At 36.9% G+C, this 21,778-nt stretch overlaps 1 long non-coding RNA gene across 1 annotated transcript in view; it reads left to right on the top strand.

Moving 5' to 3' along the window:
• The window catches only part of LOC141278211 (uncharacterized), a 700,570-nt gene that overhangs the window by 200,182 nt on the left and 478,610 nt on the right, over nucleotides 1-21,778 (top strand). The window contains exon 5 of the long non-coding RNA XR_012330558.1: nucleotides 17,003-17,049. This is a non-coding gene — a long non-coding RNA (uncharacterized lncRNA). The remainder of the gene's footprint in view (nucleotides 1-17,002; nucleotides 17,050-21,778) is intronic.

The raw sequence follows: 21,778 nt of genomic DNA, 5'->3' as shown, positions 1-21,778 counted from the left end.
ACTTGAATTTACATAAGACCATAATGTTTGTCTTGAAAGATCTCAAGACTTCCTAGAATTGCTAAGAACACATTCACTGAATTTCCCCAAGAGGAACTAACTCTAGGTAAAGCTCCTAAACTAAGAGACTCAAATCTTTCCTGTTAGCTCATTTTCTCTGGAGGAAGCTTTCTCATTTATTTTCCATCTGGAAGACTTTGCTGAGATGGAGTTCATAGCAGTGCATCCTCATGGAATATATCAGTGTCCTGGCATATAACCTGCCTGTGGATAGATTTCATCAGAACTAATGGGAAGATGAATGTGTTTACCTCTGAATACAGAGTTTCTCCTTACTAAAAGTTGCTCTTTCATTTAGACACAAGTCAAAGGGAAAATTTATACCATGGACAGATTGAGAGTAACCAAGATGCAAATTTATTAATTATGACTTCTGTAATTAAAATGAGATATCACAGAGCAATCCCAGGCTTATGCTAGAATGAATGACCTCCCACTGCAATCTGTTTTTTGTAGTGTTGGCTGTATCTCAGGCATAAATGGATGATGGCTTCACTAGTTGTGTCAAAAGATCTATATTGAAAAGTGGTAAAATTTTCTTGGGCTTTGTGCAAGCGTATAATGTCCCACACCACTAATGACCTGCTGTGTGAGCCATGGTAAGATTTATTGACTTAGGAGCAGAGTATCAGCAGGAGGAATGAGATAGCTCAAGCCTGGGTTGTTGTTCATCTAAGAACGTTTTCCCCGCCAGCAGGTTGGATGTGCTACAAGGAGCCCTCCAATAGGGGAACCCTACCCCTGCATTGACCGACTTACAGAGGTTTAGACTAGTCCAAGTGGGTGTGGAGGAAACAGTTTACTAAGTAAAAGTAGTTGTAACAGGTTATCTCCAGGCCCATAAGACAATCTTGGGAGACTTTGGGAGCTTATTTTGGGAGTTTTATACCAAGGTCACTAACATCAACCAGAGACCTTGCTGTATTTCTCTAGCCATCGAGTCTAGCTGGAGCAGGCTTCAGGGAAGGAGATCAAAAAGTCCCCATCAGTTTTCTTCTGAGACCAACATTTTGTGTCTTACTGGATTAAAATCATAATTCACTACGTGGACTTGGAAATTCTCAGGCTTCTGGCAGATAGGTCCTGTACTCTTCCTGCCCCAACATGTGAAGCTGCTCTCAGAGCAGCCTTTTCTGAGTACCAGGCCAATGCTCCATCAATCTCCACTTCTGAGTGCTCTCCTCAGATGTAGATTGGCTTTATACAACACACTTTAGTTAGTTTTTCTTTTAAAGAACACAGTGTGTGTTGACTACCTATTTGCCAGGCACTAGTAGGTGCTTGACATGGACTAACTGCTTTAACTCTCATAATGCTAAGATGGAGGTATTCATTAACCCAGTTTACATGTGAGGAATTGTAACCCAAAGAGGTTAAATACTTGCCCAAAGTCAGAGAGCAAGTAACAGCAATGTGCCCTGCTGTCATAGACTTATACAAAGCTGGAAGTGATAAAGAAGTTTACAGATACATAAGCAACAAGTTCAGAGATTAAAAAGTGCTATGAAGGGAATAAAACAAGGTGATGTGATAGCATCCCTGGAAGGAGTGCTAATTTACTTCAGGTGGTCAAGATAATCTCATAAAGAAGTGGCACAGAATCGGAGACTTGGTCGATTAAAAGGAACCAGGTCAGAGAGGGTTGGGGGCTGAGTCTCATAGGAAGGGCAGAAGGTCAGGGGACTTAAGAAGGAAATGAAGCTAGCGTGCTTGAGAGAGACAGAGACCAGATGTGCGGGGGAACGAGACAATGGTAAGAGATGAGGTGGGAGAGGGGCATGAGGGTCAGACTTGATAAGGGCTTGACATTTCATTTGTAAACAACACCACCACACAGCTCTATATGACACTATCTGTGTGCCAAGCACTGTTGATACAACTTTATATATGTCATTCATCTTCATAGCTATCGAATGAGGTAGTATCATTACTAGTCTCATTTTATAGGTGAGAAAACCAAAGCACAGAGAGTAAAGTAACGAGTTATTGGAATGCAGTGGGAAACAACTGGAGGAATTAGAGCAGAGGAGTAACACAATCTGATTTTAAAAATAGCACTGTGGCTTCTGTGTGGAAAATAGATTAGGGGCTGTGGGAGAAACTAGCTAGAACATCCAGGCAAGAGACGATGGTAGACCGTTCTAGGGTATTATTAATAAAAGGGGAAATTGAACGAAAGGGTTTGGTATATTTTGTACCTTCTACTGGAGTGGACATAGGTGAAATTAAATGAGAAGTTAAGTCTGACTTCTGGGTTTGTTTGAACAACTAGGTGGATGGCAGTGTCCTATATGACAGTAAATGATAGGGAAGACAACGGGAACGTGTTAGGACACAATGATTTGGCCATGTTAAAATCGTGGCATGTTTTAGACATCCCAGGGGAGATGTCAAGTAGAAAGATGGATATATGAAGTTCAGAACTCACAGGAGAAGTTATATAATGTTGGTGTGCACACTAGCCAAAGGCTTCGGTGGAGGTTTGTTTCCATAAATAAATCTGGGGCCAAAGTTTGTTTTTGTGGTAGAAGCCTGAACGGGGAGTTTCTGCTGTTCAAAGACTCATTAGGGATTCATGTGTTTCTTCTCAGAAAATAACAAAATTGTTTATGTTTCTAATGAAATGTCCTTCCTAGTGTCAGGAGAGGGAGAAGTCCATTCTTAGGCTTTTTTTCTTTTGGATACATTCAGCCACAGGATCTCACATTCTAAGATTTCATTGCTGTGACATCAGTCAGTACAGTTCTACAGAAGTTCAAGGAGAATGTTGTTTAAAGCATGTTCAGCTTAGTCTGCCCTTGGCAACAGGAAGGGTGCAAGGTGAGTACGAACTTCTGAAAGATGACAGCTGCCCAAACACAAATGGTATTTTCAAAGAGAGTTCAAACTGAGCATATTTAAAATGGGCAGTGCAAAGTTGGGGATTTTCTTTGTCCTGTGGCATGAATAGGGCAATGATTATTTTCATGAGGTCCTAGTTTATAGCTTGTTTATTTATGCCTGGATGGTTCTCCCTTAATCTGAATTTGTTTTTCAAACATTTAGCAAAATTTCAACATTGAGTAGATAGGATGTGTTGGGCTTGCCTTATATTACTTATTCTTTTCTATGGAAAGCGGAAATCCGATAAACATCTCTTCCTGAATTCTAAAATATGAATGCACTTTGATATGAGAAATAGCAAGAAAATGTCACCTACTGTACTCCACTTTATCTCCTTAGCTACTTCTAATACTAGTGTTCTGTGAAGATCCAGAGATACTTTTTCTTCAGTTTGGGGAAGCGCATTTTCAATATTGTAATGATGTCTCTGAAATGGGAATGTGTCTTAACAATTGTCATTGTGGTTTTTTCTTAGTAGTATGTAAAATAATGGTGTATTTTATAATTGATGACACTTTATATTGCTGAAAATCATTAGTGAACAGGGCTAACATCTAATAACAGGTAAAGGGCCATCACGTGGAAAAGGGAAATGGACCTTTAGTGCCAATATTGGAATTAGGGTTATAAAATAAGAATTGTTGGTTGGGCATTCCTTGATTGTGATGCTTTTTGATAAATAACCCATATTTTTTGGGGGGGGACCCCAAAGCAGTGTTTTTATAATGACATATAAATTATTTTCTCAAAAAATTTTCATTCAGTCTTCTTAAGTTTGAATTCCCATGAGATGCATTTCAAGCTTTTGATTATGTTGCGGAGTTTACAGTTTATTCAACATTGCTAACTCACTTTTTCTTCAGTGAACTGAGAAATGAAACAGAAGCTACAAATAAAAATTCTCCAGTTTAAGAATCTGTAGACCCAGGTTGATCTCTGTTTATTAGATAGTCAAGAATTATTGGCATTTTTTTTGGAGGCTGAGAGATGCAATTAAGAGATTCTTAACAATAATTTGTAATACTCAATTGTTCATCAACATTTTCCTCTTTAAATGATGGGCTCGATAGCTCATTTCCCAGAACTTGTCAATTATTTTCTGTGTCCTTTGCTTTGCCGTTATGCCTTGATAAAGTCAACTTTGAGAAACAGAATCATCTGGACTGGGTAGGACATTTGTCAATATTGGATTTATGGGGGAGGGTGTCTGTCCCAGTCATGCTACTGTTCTAAAGCCTTGACATCTAGTCCATCAATGTGCCTGTAAAAGGACAACCCCATATCTAAAGCGACAGAGTCTATTTGTAGTTGTGCAGGCAGTTAGCAAAGCTACCTATGAAATACCCCAGAGAGGAAGAGGTGAGAGATAGAGTATAAATTGGTAAGATCCTCAGAAGAGCTCAGTTTCCTGAACAGAGCTACGTACTGTCCCTCCTCTCAAGACAATAAAAGCATTTCCAGGAGATAATCCTTTGATTCTCCCCCTCCCTGTCTTCCCTAGCTCCCATAAACCCACAGCAACTTGGCAATTTATTTGCAGAGGTACTCCTGTTACCATTTGACTAGAGAAAAACTTTCAGGGAGCAATGGGCCTATATGATGTTTTCCTTACATTGTGTAGTGTGGTATGGTTGACAGGTTTTGCATATGTTGTTTCTGTTGTTTTCTCATATTTTTCTCTTCGCTTCACCCTTCTTGGAATAAGACCCTTTCCCCCTCTTCTCTGGGGCCACAGTCCATATGAAGATAAGATAATACAAGGGGCTTTTGCTAGAGAGAAAAAAAATAGATTGTTTTAGCATGATATACCAGAGTCTTACTGAAAGTGATAGACAGTATTAGTCAGAGAAAGATGAGTTTCTGTAGTAGCTGTTTCATTTTGAGGTTAGGTCTGAAAGGACCATTTTTCTTCATTTCTTCCCCCTATAGGTGAGACCTGAAAGGTGGACCACCCCCGCCAAAAGGAGGCAAATGAGCATTTTAGTAATCCTAACCCCATAATGCCCATCAGCCCCTACTCTCAAAGCCGCAATAAACCACAACAAACAAGCAAGAAAACCCTGTTTGTTAATGAAATGCTTGTTTTATAAATGAAGCTTTAATAGGTCTACTAGGCTCCACCTCCCACTCCACCATCATTTAAAAGATTACTGCTCCTAAATAACATCTGTGTAGAGATTCTGGAATAGCCCCAACTCCTACCCATTCCATTGGGCAAAAAACCAGCCTTAATGGCAGCTGAGGGCAACGGCCGTGAGGACAAAAGGAGTAAGACCCTCTGGACTGGGCAGTGAAAAGTCTTGAGGGCACATATAGGGGACAGAGGTGGGGGATGATGTTGGAGAGTAGCTTCTCTCTGAGGCCTGCAGAAGTGGGCTCTGAATGGACTGAGGGATGACTGGGGAGAAAAAGAAAAGAACACAAAAATAAAATTTTGTGTATGCTTGATGGTTTAATTGTGAGGGCTTATAAATAACAGACTGACCCATTCTACTCTTCCAAATGGCAATCGGATCACATCATCTTAGGTAACGGATGGTAAATCATGGTTGCTAAAGCTGGCAAAGGTGAATCATGTTTGTCACTAACTTGAAGTGAAGGAAAAATAACCTTGTACTTCTGAGATCTTGAATTGGTCCATGAAGTGATTTGATGACCTTCCATTTCTTCAGATGTAAAATAGGGGTATTGGATCAGATAACTCCTCCAGTCCCTCCATCTCTTTCAAATTTTCTGTGCCAATTTATTGGTTTAGTCAGTTATGACACAAATGGGTATGAGCAGAGAGTTTTTGCTTCTGAGACAAAACCAAAACAATAAAACCCATCTTAAGTGTCACCTCTATCAGACAGCATTGGTCTATCTGTTCTTTGAAATGTAACTGATGAGTGCTACAGGGGAACTAATCTATTTTAACTAGTCTCTTAGGTAGTCACTTTAATCTTAGGTTCATGTTACTCTTCTTATCACTCTTCATTTTACCTCTGAATTTATAGTTATCAGGTTTATCAAAGTGACCCAGAGGTCTGGTCATTACAGGTAAAATCAGTGGGTATGTTGCTGAGTCTCTTATCTGCTCTGTCTCTAGAAAAACTTCCCTTCCATCTATGATCTTAAATTAATTTAGCTATAAATATTAAATGTTAAAAATTTCTTTGGCTACAGACAAAATTAAAGAGAGATAACTGGTTCTTGACAGATGAAGTAAGGATTTTCATATCTAGAGATATCTCCTAGTAATGAGTTTCTTTACCTTTTACTATCTCAAAAACAAAGAAACAAACAAAACCAAGCATAGACAGAGACCCAGGCAAAGAATTGTTTAAGCAAAACAGTATAACAAGTATGAACAGAGGACCAGGGAGAGAATTAATATGGGTCTCAGTGATAGTCCCAATATTCTATTTTCAGATTTCTTTGAAATAGTGATAGATTTCTCTCTTTATCTTATTTTTTCTTAAACTTATTTATTTTTTTGGCTGCGCTGTGCAGCATGTGAGATCTTAGTTCCCCAAGCAGGGATCGAACTCACGCCCCCTGCATTGGAAGTGCAGAGTCTTAACCACTGGACCGCGAGGGAAGTCCCTATCTCTTTATCTAACTTAAATATTTTTCTGCATTTCATTCTGATTGCAATGGTGCCATTGGCATGTAAGGGTTTAGACCCAGGATTTCTCCAAAATTATCTTGGCCTATGGAGAGAGGAAGCTCCACAGTAAAGCTCATGTACATCCTCCCCTCATATACACGTATCACCCACCCATGGTATTTGATTTAATATTTCATAAAAATGAAGGACCAAGAACAAGAATCCAGCATTTTATTTGGTAAAGCATTATGCCTTCACACACTCATAACTACACCTGACAAGTCTCATTTTAAGAAAGGGAAAACATTTGGAAGAGAGTATCAAAGGAAAAGAAAAATCTCAAATTGAAGTTACCGTGTTCTTAAGAACAGTATAAACAATTCACTGTTGACATTTACAAAACAGTTAAGCATGTAGAAAAGCGAATCAGGGTTTCATATGGTATAAATAATACTCAACCATCATAAATATGCAGCCAGCCGCCAGCATGTGGAGTCACTTGGCTCCAGCACATTTTCTTCTCTCAGTCCTGTTCCTCTGACATCCTATAGTCACTTACCCTGGAGGTCAGATTTAGGTAAAATCCAGTAGAGATTGTTTATGCCATAGGAGGGCACGGTTTTATACTATATGTGGTATAAATAGGATAGTATTTTTGCATTCTGTAGCCATAGGGACAAAAGTTCCAGTGTTCAGTGATTATGTTGGATAACTCCAGGGGGCCCCGCTCACATGATATTCTACTTATATAGACTGGAGCAGGGTTTCTCAACCTCTTGACAATTTATAGGGAGGAGTTAGACATAGGGAGAATGAGGGACCACTGATGATGAATCCTCAAGGAATCTTTTTAATAAGGACCCTTTGGAAATTATTCTCCTCAAAGACAAAAAATTGCTGCTGTTCCTAAGATGCATGACAATTAAACACTGTGTAATATCAGAACCAAGTAGGCAGACATCCTCAGTATTGTCAAGAATTAGGGCATTGTTTGTTAGTATAAAAAAACCCCTACAATCTACATAAAAGGAGTCATAATTTAAGTATTCATTAATTGAAATTTTTAATTTTATCAATCATAAAGGTATTTCAGTGAACTTTATATATACTACTACTTTTATGTGTAAATAGTATTTAGGCTACACACAATGTTTCATAGTCTCATGGTTTTCTCTGTGGTCTGGTCTGCCAGAGGTTCAGGATCTGCAGGTTGGGAATCGCTCAGATAAAATATCGAATAAAAACGGGGGACCCTTCACAGATTTTGTTTCATGTTTCACTGCAAAGATAATACAGAAAATTCCTGTATAATATTACTTAATGGATTAAGAAAGCCTAAGACATAGAACTTATTGAAAACTCTGCCGGCAAACGCACCAGGCCTGATCAAAGAATAAATACGAGTTTTTAAAAACAAACAGTAGAAATTTATGTAATCTGCGTCTCATGCTGGAAGATAGTTCCTGCAGTGCTTGCACAAGGGGAGTAGTAACTAGTAGTTACATAAGATAGAAATTGCCAGAGTCAATAGACTTTTATAAATGTTTATTGTAATTTTCAAACAAGAGTAGAAAATAGCATAATAAACTGCCATGTACACATCCTCCAGCCTCAACAGTCATCAACGTTTTGCAATGCTGTTTCATCTGTCTTCCCAATTTTTTTCTACATTATTTAAAAACAAATTCCATATACCATAAATTCTTTAGAATATTATTACTAATGGGTAATCATTTTTTCATAAATATATTGCAATTATCATGATTAATAATATTAATATCTAATAACTAGTCCATGTTTAATTTGCCTAATTACTTAAAACATCTTTTTACTATTGGTTTAAGTCAAAATTTAAACAAAGTACATACATTACACATCCTCAATGTTTATAATTTTTTATTCTCTATGGCAGTCTCTCCTCTCCTTTTTTTCTCCTTGCCATTTATTTGTGGAAAAATGAACTAGATTTGGAAGAATTTTTTACATTCTGGATTTGGCTGCCTGTTTCTTTGTGACATCATTTACTAATTTATCTTTTTCATTCATTCCCTGTATTTCCTGTAAAGGGTCAATCTAGGGAATTCCCTGGCAGTCCAGTGGTTAGGACTCCACCATACTTTCACTGCTGAGGGTGTGGGTTCAATTTCTAGTCAAAAAAAAAAAAAGGTCAATCTAAAGTATTAATTTGATTAGGTTCTCTCTCCCCTTTTTTTTTTTTCTTTTAGCTAAAGAACTTCAAATGGTACTCTAGGAAGTGCTGTGAACTTTCTAGTGCATCACGCTGAGAGGAAGCCCCACTTTTAGTGGTGCTAAGATGGGTTAGTGTTCTCATCCCCATAAGTGTATTATAAGGTTTCTCATCAGCCTTTCACCTAATGATTACCCGTTAATAATCACTGCCAAGATCCTTTTCTTCTTTAGAGGTTACAGTATGGTGATTTTAATTTTATAATTTCTCCTGCAGTTATCACTAAAATTCCTCTGTAGAGAATAACTTTCCTTCATATAATATTGTTACCTCAAAATACAGTTTTAACAAGAATGCAGAATAAAGATTTGATTACACGTCTTTATCAACTTGCAGTGTAATGAGTTCATATTTTAACATCTTTAAAGTTGACTAGAGATTTAAAAAAAAATTTTGATGTGCTCTAATCAGTTTCAGACATTTTTCTTTCTGGTGCTCAAATTACCCAATTTTGGACCAATAGGAGCTTGTTGGCTCTTGTATCTTTTTTTATGTCTCTAGTCTCTAATAATCTTTACAGTCTTTCTTGTTCTTTGCCACAAGATGTCCCAGCCTCATTTTGGATATTCCCAGACCTGGAATCACCCATTTTTACCAAATAACCTTTGTTCTTTTAGTAGGAAGTGACAGTTTGATTTGAAAATGAGGACGCTAAATTTGCCCATTGTTTCTAAATTACCTTTTTTTTTAATTCCTGTTCAGTGAACAGGACTTGACACCCAAACTTCTTTATACAGTAGTCTCCCCTTATCTGCAGTTTCACTTTTTATGGTTTCAGTTACCCATAGACAACCATGGTCTGAACATACTAAATGGAAAATTCCAGAAATAAACAATTCATAAGTTTTAAATGGCGTGGCATTCTAAATTATATAATGAAATCTTACGCTGTCCTGCTCCCTCCCACCTGGAATGTGAATCATCCCTTTGTCTTGCGTACCCATGCTGTATACACTATTCATTCATTAGTATAGGAAAAAACGTAGTATGTATAGGGTTTGGTACTATCCATGGTTTCAGGCTTCCACTGGGCAGTCTTGGAAACATATCCTCCATGGATAAGGTGGGACTACTGTATAGAGAAAATATTTCATGAGTTCATAGAAATAGTGGTAATTCAAATTTCAGATATTAGGTTACTTAGCTTTGATTTTTATATTCATATCTTCTCCTTTTAGTTTGAAAATCTTGGTTCCTAGTGGCATAATTACTTGGTTCTTTTATCCTACAATATGCTCATAATAGTTTCAAAATAACATGCCAGCATTTCTACTACTAATAAGACCACTGAGTACAATTTAAGATTTCTTTCTCATTCTTTGTGTCCTTAAGATATAACCCACAAGGACTGTATAACGAAAACATTTTATTTTTAATCTCTCAATATCGTTGCTTTGTATGGTTGTTCCACCAACCTAACATACAGGTAAATTCATTTGCTTCAATTTCTTTTCAAAATACAAGGATGCTTTTTTGTTGTTTAACTTTAGTTTTATTAGTTATGTAAAACATTTACAATGCTCCCAAGTAAAAACTCAAAATAGAAGTACAACTTTCATTCTTATCCTTGCTCCTCTTATATGTAACAATTTTTGGTAGCTTTGGTATATCTTTCTGTTTTTTTAAATAATATGTATGCACACACATAGTATATATAGTATATATGTATGTGTATATACGTGTGCATTGACTCAATACCCACACATGTGGGTATGTTTGTACCTACACACACACACACACACACACACACACACACACACACACACTCACTCACTCACTCTTCCAACCACACCCCCACCCAACAACTTGTCTTGGTGATCACTGTATAACAGTAGAGCGAGGTTGTCCTCATTCATTTTTCTAGCTACGGAGTACTCCATTAGTGTTTTATTCAAGCAGTCTCCTAATTATGGACATTGATTTTTCTCCAGTATTTGCTTATTACAAATACTGTTACAATGAATAATCTTTGTATATGACATTTTGTACTACTGTCAGTGTATTTTTAAGAAACTTCCTAGTGGTGGGATTGCTGAGATAAGGGTAATTGTATACATAATTTTGCTAGACATCAAATTCCCTTGGATTATATCATTTTGCATTCCCACCAGCAGTGTATGAGAGTGCCTGATTCCCTGCAGGACAACCACAGAGAATGTCAAAATTTTAGATGTTTGCCAATTGAATTGGTGAGAAATCATATCTGAGAATAAGTTTAATTTGCATTTTTTATTTGAATGAGCATCTTTATTCTTTCATTCTTTTTTTTTTAACAAATTCTCAAGGGAGTTTTTGGTCTTTATTCTTCTCAAATGTTTAATGTTCTTTGTATTTCCTAGGGTATTAAACTTTTATCTATGATATGTTATTGATATTTTATTTTCTAGTCACAGTTTTTATTCTTATGGGGTGTGTGTGTTTGCTATGCAGACATTATTTTTTAAATTTACAGAAATTTGCTAGTCACATCTCTATATTGATTTTAGACATTGATCATAATTAGGAAAGTGTTCTCCAGTCTGGATTATAAAGAAAGTTACCCATTTTATTCTAGCACGTGTATGGTTAGTTTTTTTTTTTACATTTCAGTCTCTGATGCATTTGAAATTTATCATGATGTGAGGAATGATCCAAATATATACTATTCCATGTGACTGTACAATTTTCTAAGCTGATTTGAGTTGCTGTGTTTATTATATTTTAAGCTTCCCTATGGACTAGGATTCATTTTTGGACTTTCTGTTCCATTCTCCTAATAAGTCTGGTCATTCATGTGCCAATACCATAGTTTAATTATATAAGCTTTATAATGTATTTTAATATCTGGAAGAAGTACCCTTCCCCCACTTCTTAGGATTTCTCTGGCTATTATTTGGTTATTTTTACATACAGACTTTAAAATGAACTTGTATAACTTTAGAAACAATTCTTATGGTATCTTTATTGAGGTTGTATTAAATTTATAAAGTAATTTAGAGAAAATTACAATCTTCGTAATGTTGTGTTTTTCTGTTCAAGAACATGGAATGTATTTTCCCTTCTTCACATATATTTTTGTGTATTTTAGGAATGTTTTACAATAAAATATTATTTTAAGTAAAGCATTTAATGAAACATGTTACTATAGCCACACTTCCTTAGTTATATTGACAAGTGAGCTGAACTTTCTAACTTGAAATATTCACATTGATTGATATGAAGTCAATGGATGTCTGTCATGGTAAGTAAGTTTCTATTGAAAAATATTCAAGGTAATCTTTAGCCCTTGTATTGCCATTCCTTGTTTCAATTTCACTGCACGTGCAATTAAATACAAGTATCTACTCCTTAAAATGCATCAGAACCTGAGCAAAAGTTCAAATTTAGTTTTATTTTCTTTACCTTATATTTTTATCTGCATAAACCTCTGTATTATTTTGATCAAGTTAAATAAATTGAATATTTAATAATGCAAAATGTCAGTTCATACAAAAGAAAAACAATCTACCTGAAGCTTGTGCAGGCCTTGTGGTTGGGCTCCTTTACTTAATGTGTAACAGAACTGTCTTTTGTCACTTTGGTGATCTAGGTTAGAAGACCCTCCAGGACAGCGTTGTGTACAGTGGTTCTCAAATGGGAGTGGTACCTTGCCATCCATGGGGCATCTGGTAGTAGGTGGAGGTGATTTTTGTTTGACATATAAACAGGGGGGAGAGCACTGTTACCATTTTGTAGACAAGACTAGGAAAGCAAATGTCTTGCTAGAAGGAGAGTCCTCGTGATGGAGAATTGTATTGCCCAAGTTCTGGGTGAGGTATTGGAAGTCTCTCAGGATATCTGGATTCCTTGTTTTTGTGTTCCATGGTTAGGATTCCATTAATTATTCGTGCAGAATTCCCACTGAATTTAGATTCCTATTGAGTGAGGGCATAATTCGAATCAGACCAGTTGCTTATTTGTCATATTATTTATGTGTGACCAGGAGCAAAGTTGTGTGCCTTTTTATAGTAGAGTCCATAAATCAATAAACACTATGTAATATTCCAGAGAATATGAAGTTATATTTGTGAAGGTCTGTTTTCTTAAGCTGAGTGCTTATATATTTTTGTGCTGGACTTTCAGATTGAACAGAAATTAATTAAAATTATGTTTTCCCCAATGCATCTTCCTGCAGGAGAAAAAAGCCATAGTCAAGGGAAACTGAGCCATTGGCAGAACTTTAGTATTTCCAGTTCTCACACTGCAGTAGTGACATGGCAAAAATACGGCCTTTGCTGAAGAATTCCAAACAGTATTTCACTATTGCTATGAGATTGTACTTTGAACACCCTTGGTTTGCTAGCGGGTCCTAAATATCTGATCCATGGTGTGGCAAAATTGTTCACCCTTTTCTGAAAAGGAATATTTTATCTAAGTTTATGCTTTTGAATCTACATACCAAAATCAATACTTTTCTTCAAGGTGCCATTTCTGGAAACAAGGTCATTAAACTTCAATTGAGAGAGCCGGTCTTATTATTTTAATGGTAATACTTGGCAAGATGGTCTTTGGAAAATAAATATAATTGTTCTGTGTACTGGCTTAGGGAAGAACAAACAGTAAAAACCAAAAGAAAATATTAGGTAATCATTTAACTCTTCTAAAAGGAAGAAGATGTTAACTTCAAAGGTAAATGGACTCATCAGATACGTACTGAGATAGAAAACAAATGTAAGAAGATTAATGCTAAGTATCAACAGAAGCTTTTTCTTTTAGATTCCAAGCACCAGAGCCTACCCAAACTAAAAAGCCTTCAGCTCTGTGAGGCACTACTGCAGTTTTGCTTAAATATGTCAGAAGTGGGCACAGGAAATAAGAGTTGGCAGTTTTCCCACGTGTTATAGAAAGACGGAAGCCCATCATGAATGAGAGCACACAAACACTACATTTGCCATCTGCATAGCTTCCAAAGCTCTTGTATTTTAGAGCAGTAGCCTGCCAAAATCCCAGCAAGCCAAAACCAGAATAAAACCCCCAATCTGAAAGAGAGAATATGGCAAATAATAAAATCATCCAGACAGCAGAGAAGTAAAATTGCAGAAAATCAGCCTGAAACAACAAAACTGTCAAGCAGTGTTGAGAGAGCTAGGAAATGCCTACAAAAGAGGATTTGAAAGAAAACTGAAGGCTGAGGATACTACAAACCATTGTTCAGTTGAAAGGTTTTGCAAAGCAAGTGTGCTGGCTGGTAAGAAAATATTAAGCCTTTCCAGAAAATTCTTACTTCTTCCTCGTTTCTAATATTTTAGCTATCTTTGTTTGAGGTAAAGCAAACTTTATGTCTTTGAACTGTTGGGTCCCATTTTATTTTGATAATAGAATGGACTTCTGAGAGAGATTCAAAATAAGTCAGGGTTTAATAGCTCTTAATTTGTTTTGGGGGCTATATTAAAAGTTAGAAACCAAATAAACACAGCTTTGCAACATTTAGAGCTAATAAACTTCAGGACATTTTTAAGCAGTTGCTAAGGTGATTTTGACTTTGATTTTTCATAGGTTAGTAGTGCACCTCTAGCAATCAAAATGTATCAAGCTCTTCCAATATATATTAATAAATCAATCAGGAAGAAACAGGTATATATAGGGTTTTTTTTGAAGTGACCTAAGCTTCATCTAAGGAATGAAAAGGAAAATTTAAATTAATTCTAGTTTTAGGCTGTAGACCACCTCTAATCTCACTCCCGCCCCCCTCACATTCACAATCGTATCCAAAGAGCAATATTGAAGGTCTCTCCCGTTTTCCTAAAAAAACGGAAGATAAAAGCATGATAGTAAGGTATTTGCCAAACAGATTAAAAATGTGTGTGTATATATCTTTTATTAAATACTCAGTTTATGCAGTCTTTTCCTAGTCTCTGGCTGAGGCATTTTTTTTCTCCAAATCCAGTTAAAGATGATAAGGGACAATTAGGTTTTCTATCCGGTTGATAATTGCACTGCAGGGCAGTGTTCTGCAGAAATTATCCTTATTAATGGTCATCTAGAATGGGAAGTGCCTCCATATTATATCACTAGACTCTGAGATCTGGACAGCCCTTCTGTTCAGTGCTCAAAGCCTATAGACAAGCCTTGTTCTCTTAGGTCCCAAGAAATGCTCAAGACATACAGAGATTGGGCACACGCTAGACTCAATGTGCTTTGAGATCGGAGGAGGTGAGTAAGCTTTGCAAGACTAGGAAACACAGTGGTGTTTCTAGTTTAGCATTCTTAAGAAGGAGGGCAGTTTGCTTTATCTGTTAGCACATCAAGAAACATGAAAATAAGGAGTGGGGAGAAGTGCATTGTTAGGGACAAAGAGAACGTCAAAGAGTAGAAAGCGGGCTTCCCTGATGGCACAGTGGTTGAGTCTGCCTGCCGATGCACGGGACACAGGTTCGTGCCCCGGTCCGGGAAGATCCCACATGCTGCGGAGTGGCTGGGCCCGTGGGCCATGGCCGCTGAGCCTGCGCGTCCGGAGCCTGTGCTCCATAACGGGAGACGCCGCGACAGTGAGAGGACTGCGTACCGCAAAAAAAATAAAAATAAAAAAATAAAAGAGAAGAAAGCTATGAGGAGCTATTACTTTACTTTGGCCTCCTAGATCTTCACCAGGCAAGGGTGAGAGGGGGATTCATCCTTTTTCTGGGCACTTTTGCTCCAGGAAAGGGAAACAGAATGGGGTATTTCTGCTCCTGAGTATATATTCAAGGTGTCTAGGGTCTATGTAGGAAGCTGGAGGAGCAAGACAGTTGAGTCTGGACTTTTCTCTAGGGACGGTGGCAACTCCTCCAAGATAGAAACATCTTTTAGCTGTTTTTCCAAGCAGCCCTCTGCTTGGAAAATCCTTGTCTCAAACCAGATTAGTGGAGAACAGGGACCTGCAGTTTGGTCCCAGTGAGAATGAGCTTAGGGTACCCTGTGGAGTACTGAGGAGAGCAGAAATCAAGAGGCTGGCGAGATTACTGCAGATCAACTTGGCAGCTCACTATTTCCCAACTCAGTGCAAGAGCCCAACAGGCTCCTTACAAGCAGAGACTATATCTTAGACCCCTTTGTATCACTGGTTTTAATATGTTCTTTGATACACAGTGAGTGCTCAATAAATGGTTTTTTGAATAAATGAATATCCCAGTATAATGTGGCTCTGAAGTTATTTAAACTAGGCTTGAAGGCTGACTCTGCTATTTTTTAGGTGTGTAACCTTGGGCAAGTTAATTAATCTCTCTGCACCTCAGTTACTACATCTACAAAATTATAATAATCATACCTAGATTGCTGTGAATATTAAACAAGTATCTATTGAAAATATCTAGCGGGATGTCTCTACTTTTCTCTCTTCCATCATTTCTTCCCTGTGCTCACTCCTTTCCTTGAACTATCTTTAAGTTTTGCTTTTGTATTCATTTGCCAAGACTGATCTCAAGCATGGTTTTCTCTGTGAAGATTTTCTCCTTCCCTGCTTTTTCCCTTTCTTCCCAATTAAGCGGGTATAAACTTTCCTTTAAGCCCGTGTACTATTTTATTTGCTTTGTAATCATAATTCAAAGTCAGTGTGGTTGTGTTTTATTCAATGACTCATATTTGTGGGATGGGTTGTACTTTTTCTTATTAAAATATCTTTTCCATATGAAAAATATATCAGTAAAAATAACAAAGAAAAACCATTATGCAGAAGAAAAGTTTAATCTGGAAAAGTGTTCTGTGTAGTTGGGAATCTATGCACCCTTAGTAAGTCAGTTTGCTCTCTGAGATGAACTAGTACAGCAATCAATTTTAAAGGGTTGACATTAATTATAATTTTTTTTTATAATTATAGAACTTATATTAAGTTCTGCCCACCTAGAACTTATATTAATGAGTCTTTGTACTGTGTATCATTTGACAGTGACAAGAAACAAGATTCTTTATGATTCTTTATGTTATTCTTTATGTTATTCTTTACAAGATCTTTACAAGATTCTTTATGTTATTCAACTATGCAAATTAGAAGAATAGATGAAGTTTCTAGTCCAATGGATGAGTCAACCTGATCCTCCTTTTTTGCGAGTCCTGAGTATGGTTTAAGATGATATTCTAACAGCTTTTCTAATGGAGTATCTTTTGATACTGAGAAAGAAAATGAGAAGTAAAGAATTATGGATAATAGAGTCAAAATCTAACTAAAACTCCTTAGTTGAAATAGTCCTTACAAATGACCTAATTCATTGCCTACAATTGTTTTACAGGCAAGGAATCAGATCCAGAGAAGAGACTTCGTTGAATCGCAAAACTGGTAAGTAGCAAAGAACAGAAGAGATTGCAGTTCTGGCTCTCTTTTCCCACCACCACCAGATACTATTTTTATTTCTACTTGTTTAACTAATTTTCTCACTTGGAAAGCCATTCCTACCTGTGTTTTAAGCTGTGTCCATCTGATGTCAAGACAAAAGGCTGAAGAGTAGAATATTCAGATAACTCTGTTTGTTATTAGGGGAACATATAGTTAATCATGGTTAATTGAATGGCTTTCCTTTTCTTAAAATATTACTTTGGGCAGGGGAGTAATAGATTCAGCATTCTCAGCTCCAGAGCAAGTCCACGAGGAAGAATCCGAGGAGGTAAGATATTTGTGTTAATTCCTTCTTTTATGGTATGTTCATTGTAAAGATGGTTGTTACTCCATCATGCAATAGAAATGTGAGGACTGTTGAGCATTTAAATTGCAAATAAGATATTTTTTAATCCATTTTCTAAAATACTGCATAATTCAGAGTTGTTACTGTACTCGTATGGGGAAGAGAATCTTAGCATTTCTTTATTAGCTTTAGTTTCCAGTAATCAGTAATTACATAATAAAGAGGTAAAATTGGGTGTTTAGCACAAATATGTAACTACCACATTCCTGTATTATAAACAGCCCTTGACTGTGATCATCAGTGGAGGGGGAAGTTTGAATACCATCTCTCTGGGACTCCCTGGAAATCCCAGCTGAGAACCTCGAACATTCACTTCTACTCTTGTTTCTCTCTTTCTGATGTGATAATGAAAGTGGTATATTAACTTCTTATTGTGAATAATTCCACTGCAGAATTATTTGAATTCAATAAGCTACGTCCTTGGCTACAATGAATATGTTCTCACTCTAGTTTGTGCAAAATGAGCAGACATTTACCTTCTTCTCTCCATTATATAACTGAAATGTCCAAAAGTACCCCCCGAGATTGGACACTGACTGAATGTTTGATAATATTAAGAATGAACTGAGGTATGTTTTTTAGAAGTGATAATGGTACTGCGATTATGTTTTGTTGAAAACAAGACAACGTGCCCCAAATGGAGTTGCTTGTGCTAAATCCTATGTCACCAAACTGATGCTTAATTATAGTTTTGGCTGTCTCAGAAATGGAGTCATAGGTCAGGAATCATCTCATCAGCACTAGTTAGGTAATTGGCCTGATAGACCCCGTCATCCCCTAAAGGAAAGTGATCTTGCCATAACCAATCTTCTTTTCTGCGTAGTGTAACTTCCTTGTTCCTGCTCCTTTCTACCCATAAAAGTGTTTCATTTCGTACCGTTCCTGGGAGCTCCTTTCTATATGCTAGATTAAATGCTGCCTGATTCATGTTTTACTGAGTAAAGCCAATATGATCTTTAAAATTTACTAAGTTGAATTCTGTTTTTTAGCAGTTTTTTAAAAAAATAGTCCTTAATATTTAGAGGTATGTACAGAAATATTTATGGGTGACATAATATGACGTCTGTAATTTGCTTCAAAATAACTATGTAGGGGGGTAATTGGGAAATATGTGAAACAAGACTGGCCAGAAGTTGGTAATTGTTGAAGAAGGACAGTCATTATAATTTTCTCTTTACCTTTGCTAATGCTTGAAATTTTTCAAATAAAAAATTCCAAAAAATAGGTAAAATAATTTTTTTTTTCTTGCTTTAGAAAAGGCTGCCAACATGGTTGGTCAAACTCTACCAGTTAATACATTATAGGGTCATGAACTAAAAACTCATGTAACTCTAATAAAGTATCAATGCAAAAAAAACAGGTTGGGGGTGGGGGAGATATCTAACAAAACAACAACGAAACCTACCTATTAATTCTTGACACATGTTAACTTTGTTATTATTGATAACATGAGGGCATATATTTCAATTTAATAAGAAGGTATATGACACTTTCTACATGCCATGTTAAATGCTGGGAATATAAAGGTGATTAGACATCATCTATAACTATATAATGTGTTTTAAGTGGTATAAATAGGTTAGAATAAAATGCTGTGGGAAACCAAATGAAAGAACAAGTTATTCTTCAGGGGTTGAGAATAAGGACCATGAAAAGGTGACAACTGAGGTAGATTTTGAATGCGTTTGCTGTGTAGGAAAGGATTCTGTTGCTAAATAGGTTTATCAAGCACTATTTAATTTGTGTTACTCTCTCTATAAGGATATTTCCTGAGGGAGCATTCTTCCCCATGTTCAGTGGCTCTAGGTAGTCTCCATTGAACCACCATTGATAGGGGCTGTAGGCCACTCATTCATTTATTCATTTGATCAGGATGATTCCCTTAGGAGAAATAGGTAGATGAAAGGGGAAAAATGGCCCAGTAAGAAACTGAGACGGTGGTATGTTAATGGCAGTGTCATGGAAGAGAATCCCTAATTGATAAACTCTCTTACCCAGCTTTTATAGTACTTCACTCTTGATCTAGCATCCTCAAGGTTCACTCCTGGGGATACTCTCCTGGTTTTTGTTGCTAGATACAGGTTAGGTCCTACAGATCTTTCAACATGTAATCCTCTCCTTCTTTGGTACGCCCAGCATTTCTGGTTTGGGCCATGCTATGACTTTACCCTATTTATGGATCTGATGGCCAAGGGGGAAGGAGGGACAAATCCTGCAGAGGGCACGCCTTGTCTTAGGAACAACCTTGCTTCATTATAGGTATTTAAGTCGTCTTCAAGCAAGGGTGGGGTTGAGGGGAGACGACTTTATCTTCTAACAAGAGGTGAAATCTAGTTCACTTCCGCATGAACAGAGGGTTCAGGTGAATCTGCAGTTTGTTTCTCAAGTGCATCTTCTCAAATAACCCTTTATGAAATTTCCCATTCCTTTATTCTCGGGACTCTCAGAGCCCTCAAAAGAAAAAGAGTGAGAGAAGTTAGGAAAGGGCATGGCAAGGAGCTAAACACATACGTAGTTTCCTTTGGATTCTAGCTTTAGCCAGATCCTTTGGGGAGCAAAAGGGCCAGAGGCTGGCTGTGGACTGCCCTGGGGTGAGTCAAATAGCTTCTTGGCTCCCGTTTAGTCAGGGTGAAACTCTGGATAAGAGGCAGCTGTGAGCTGTGAGCAACCAACATCTATAGCAGGGTGAGGGATGGGTGTGCTGGCCTGGTAAAGGGAATCTGGTTGGGCAAAACATCACCCATGTAGATGCAAAATAAATCAGTCGATCTAAGAACAAAATGGAAAATGTTATTAGAGCCAAACAGGATTAAAACCTGGGAACTGCCTTTCATAAAGCTGTGAGAACCGTTTTGCCCCTTAGAGGTGAAAGCACAGTTATGTAAGTTTTGGAAACAGAGGGCTGTACGTTATTGACAGTTTCCACAATCCAGATCCACACATACAAAGCAAGTGGAGGGTCATGGGTCATCGTGGAAGGAAGGTTATCTCCTAAGGAGATCTGGTTAGTGTGGATGCACAATATACACTAAAGGGAAGGGAGGAGTCCCAAATGGGCAAAGAAAAACTTTAAATTTTTCTTGTTTTGCCATAAAATATGAATTTTATTTCATCACCCACTAAAAACCTCATTCTAGCCTTCATTTTTTCCTGCTTCTATTCTTTCCATTGCTCAAATTATTTTATATAGTTCTTTAAAAAATTTTGGTCTATTCCTATTTATTCATTCAGTAAAGATAGAAGAAACATCTACCATCCGCTAGACACTGTTCTAAGCAATGGGGATACACTAATGCAGATACGGTCCTTGCCCTTATGAAACATGCATTCTAGTGGCCAGTGAGGATATTAAACACATTAATTTCAGATAGTTATACATAGCAGTGAGAAAATAAAATAGACATTCTGATAGCGATTGTGGTTTGTTTAATGAAGATGCAGTTTTATATGGTTTATTGGTTTATAAACCAGTCTTTCAGAAGTCTAGTCATCAGAAGTAGACATGATAGAGGGTGGATGAATAAAGAACAGAATAGCGGTGGAGAGAGCAAATCTGTGTGGGAAGTAGAGGTCTGCGGGAGATTGGTGTGTCTATATTCCAATGTATTGAATATATCTGAAATTCTTTAAAGACGATTGCTGAGTAGTGTCTTAATTTGATATTTATCAGTTATCAAGACATGAGAACATGCAAATGTGGTAGAGAATTTACTGTTTTTTTCCTCGGAAGTAGTGAGAAGCTACTGAAGTTCTTTAAGCAGTAAATAGGTTGTTATAAATCTATTCAGGGAGAGAGTCTATGTTTATACAAATGTTTCTGTATACATGTTTATATGTAGGTATTTGTGTATGTACTTAGGAATAGATAAGTATAGATATACATATATATATTTTAAAATTAGACTAATACACTGTTCTTTGTTTTTTATGTAGTACATCAGTAGATAATTCTGCCTTCCTCTTCTTTTTTAGATTAGATAGTATTCTGTTACGGATATAATTTACTTAACTTATTCACAAGGATAGATATTTACATTATTTCTAAACCTTTGCTAATACAAAGAGTTCTGCCATAAATATTTTTGACCATGTGCATTTGTATACCTATGTAAGTATATTTGTGGGATACTTTCCTAGAAATTGAATGTAGTATCAAATCTTAAATTCCCCAGATTTTGCCAAACAGCCCTCCATAGAGTTTGTATCAATTTATGCTCCCACCCATGGGATATGATTGTCTTTTTTTCCTCATCTCTTATCCAAACACTGTTACCTTCAGACTTTTTGATGTTGATGATCAGACTTTTCCAATCTGAATTGGATGTG

Source organism: Tursiops truncatus, chromosome 3 (assembly GCF_011762595.2).
Source record: "Tursiops truncatus isolate mTurTru1 chromosome 3, mTurTru1.mat.Y, whole genome shotgun sequence".
Classification (NCBI taxonomy): Eukaryota; Metazoa; Chordata; class Mammalia; order Artiodactyla; family Delphinidae; genus Tursiops; species Tursiops truncatus.
This window is presented reverse-complemented; position numbering and strand designations above follow the sequence as displayed.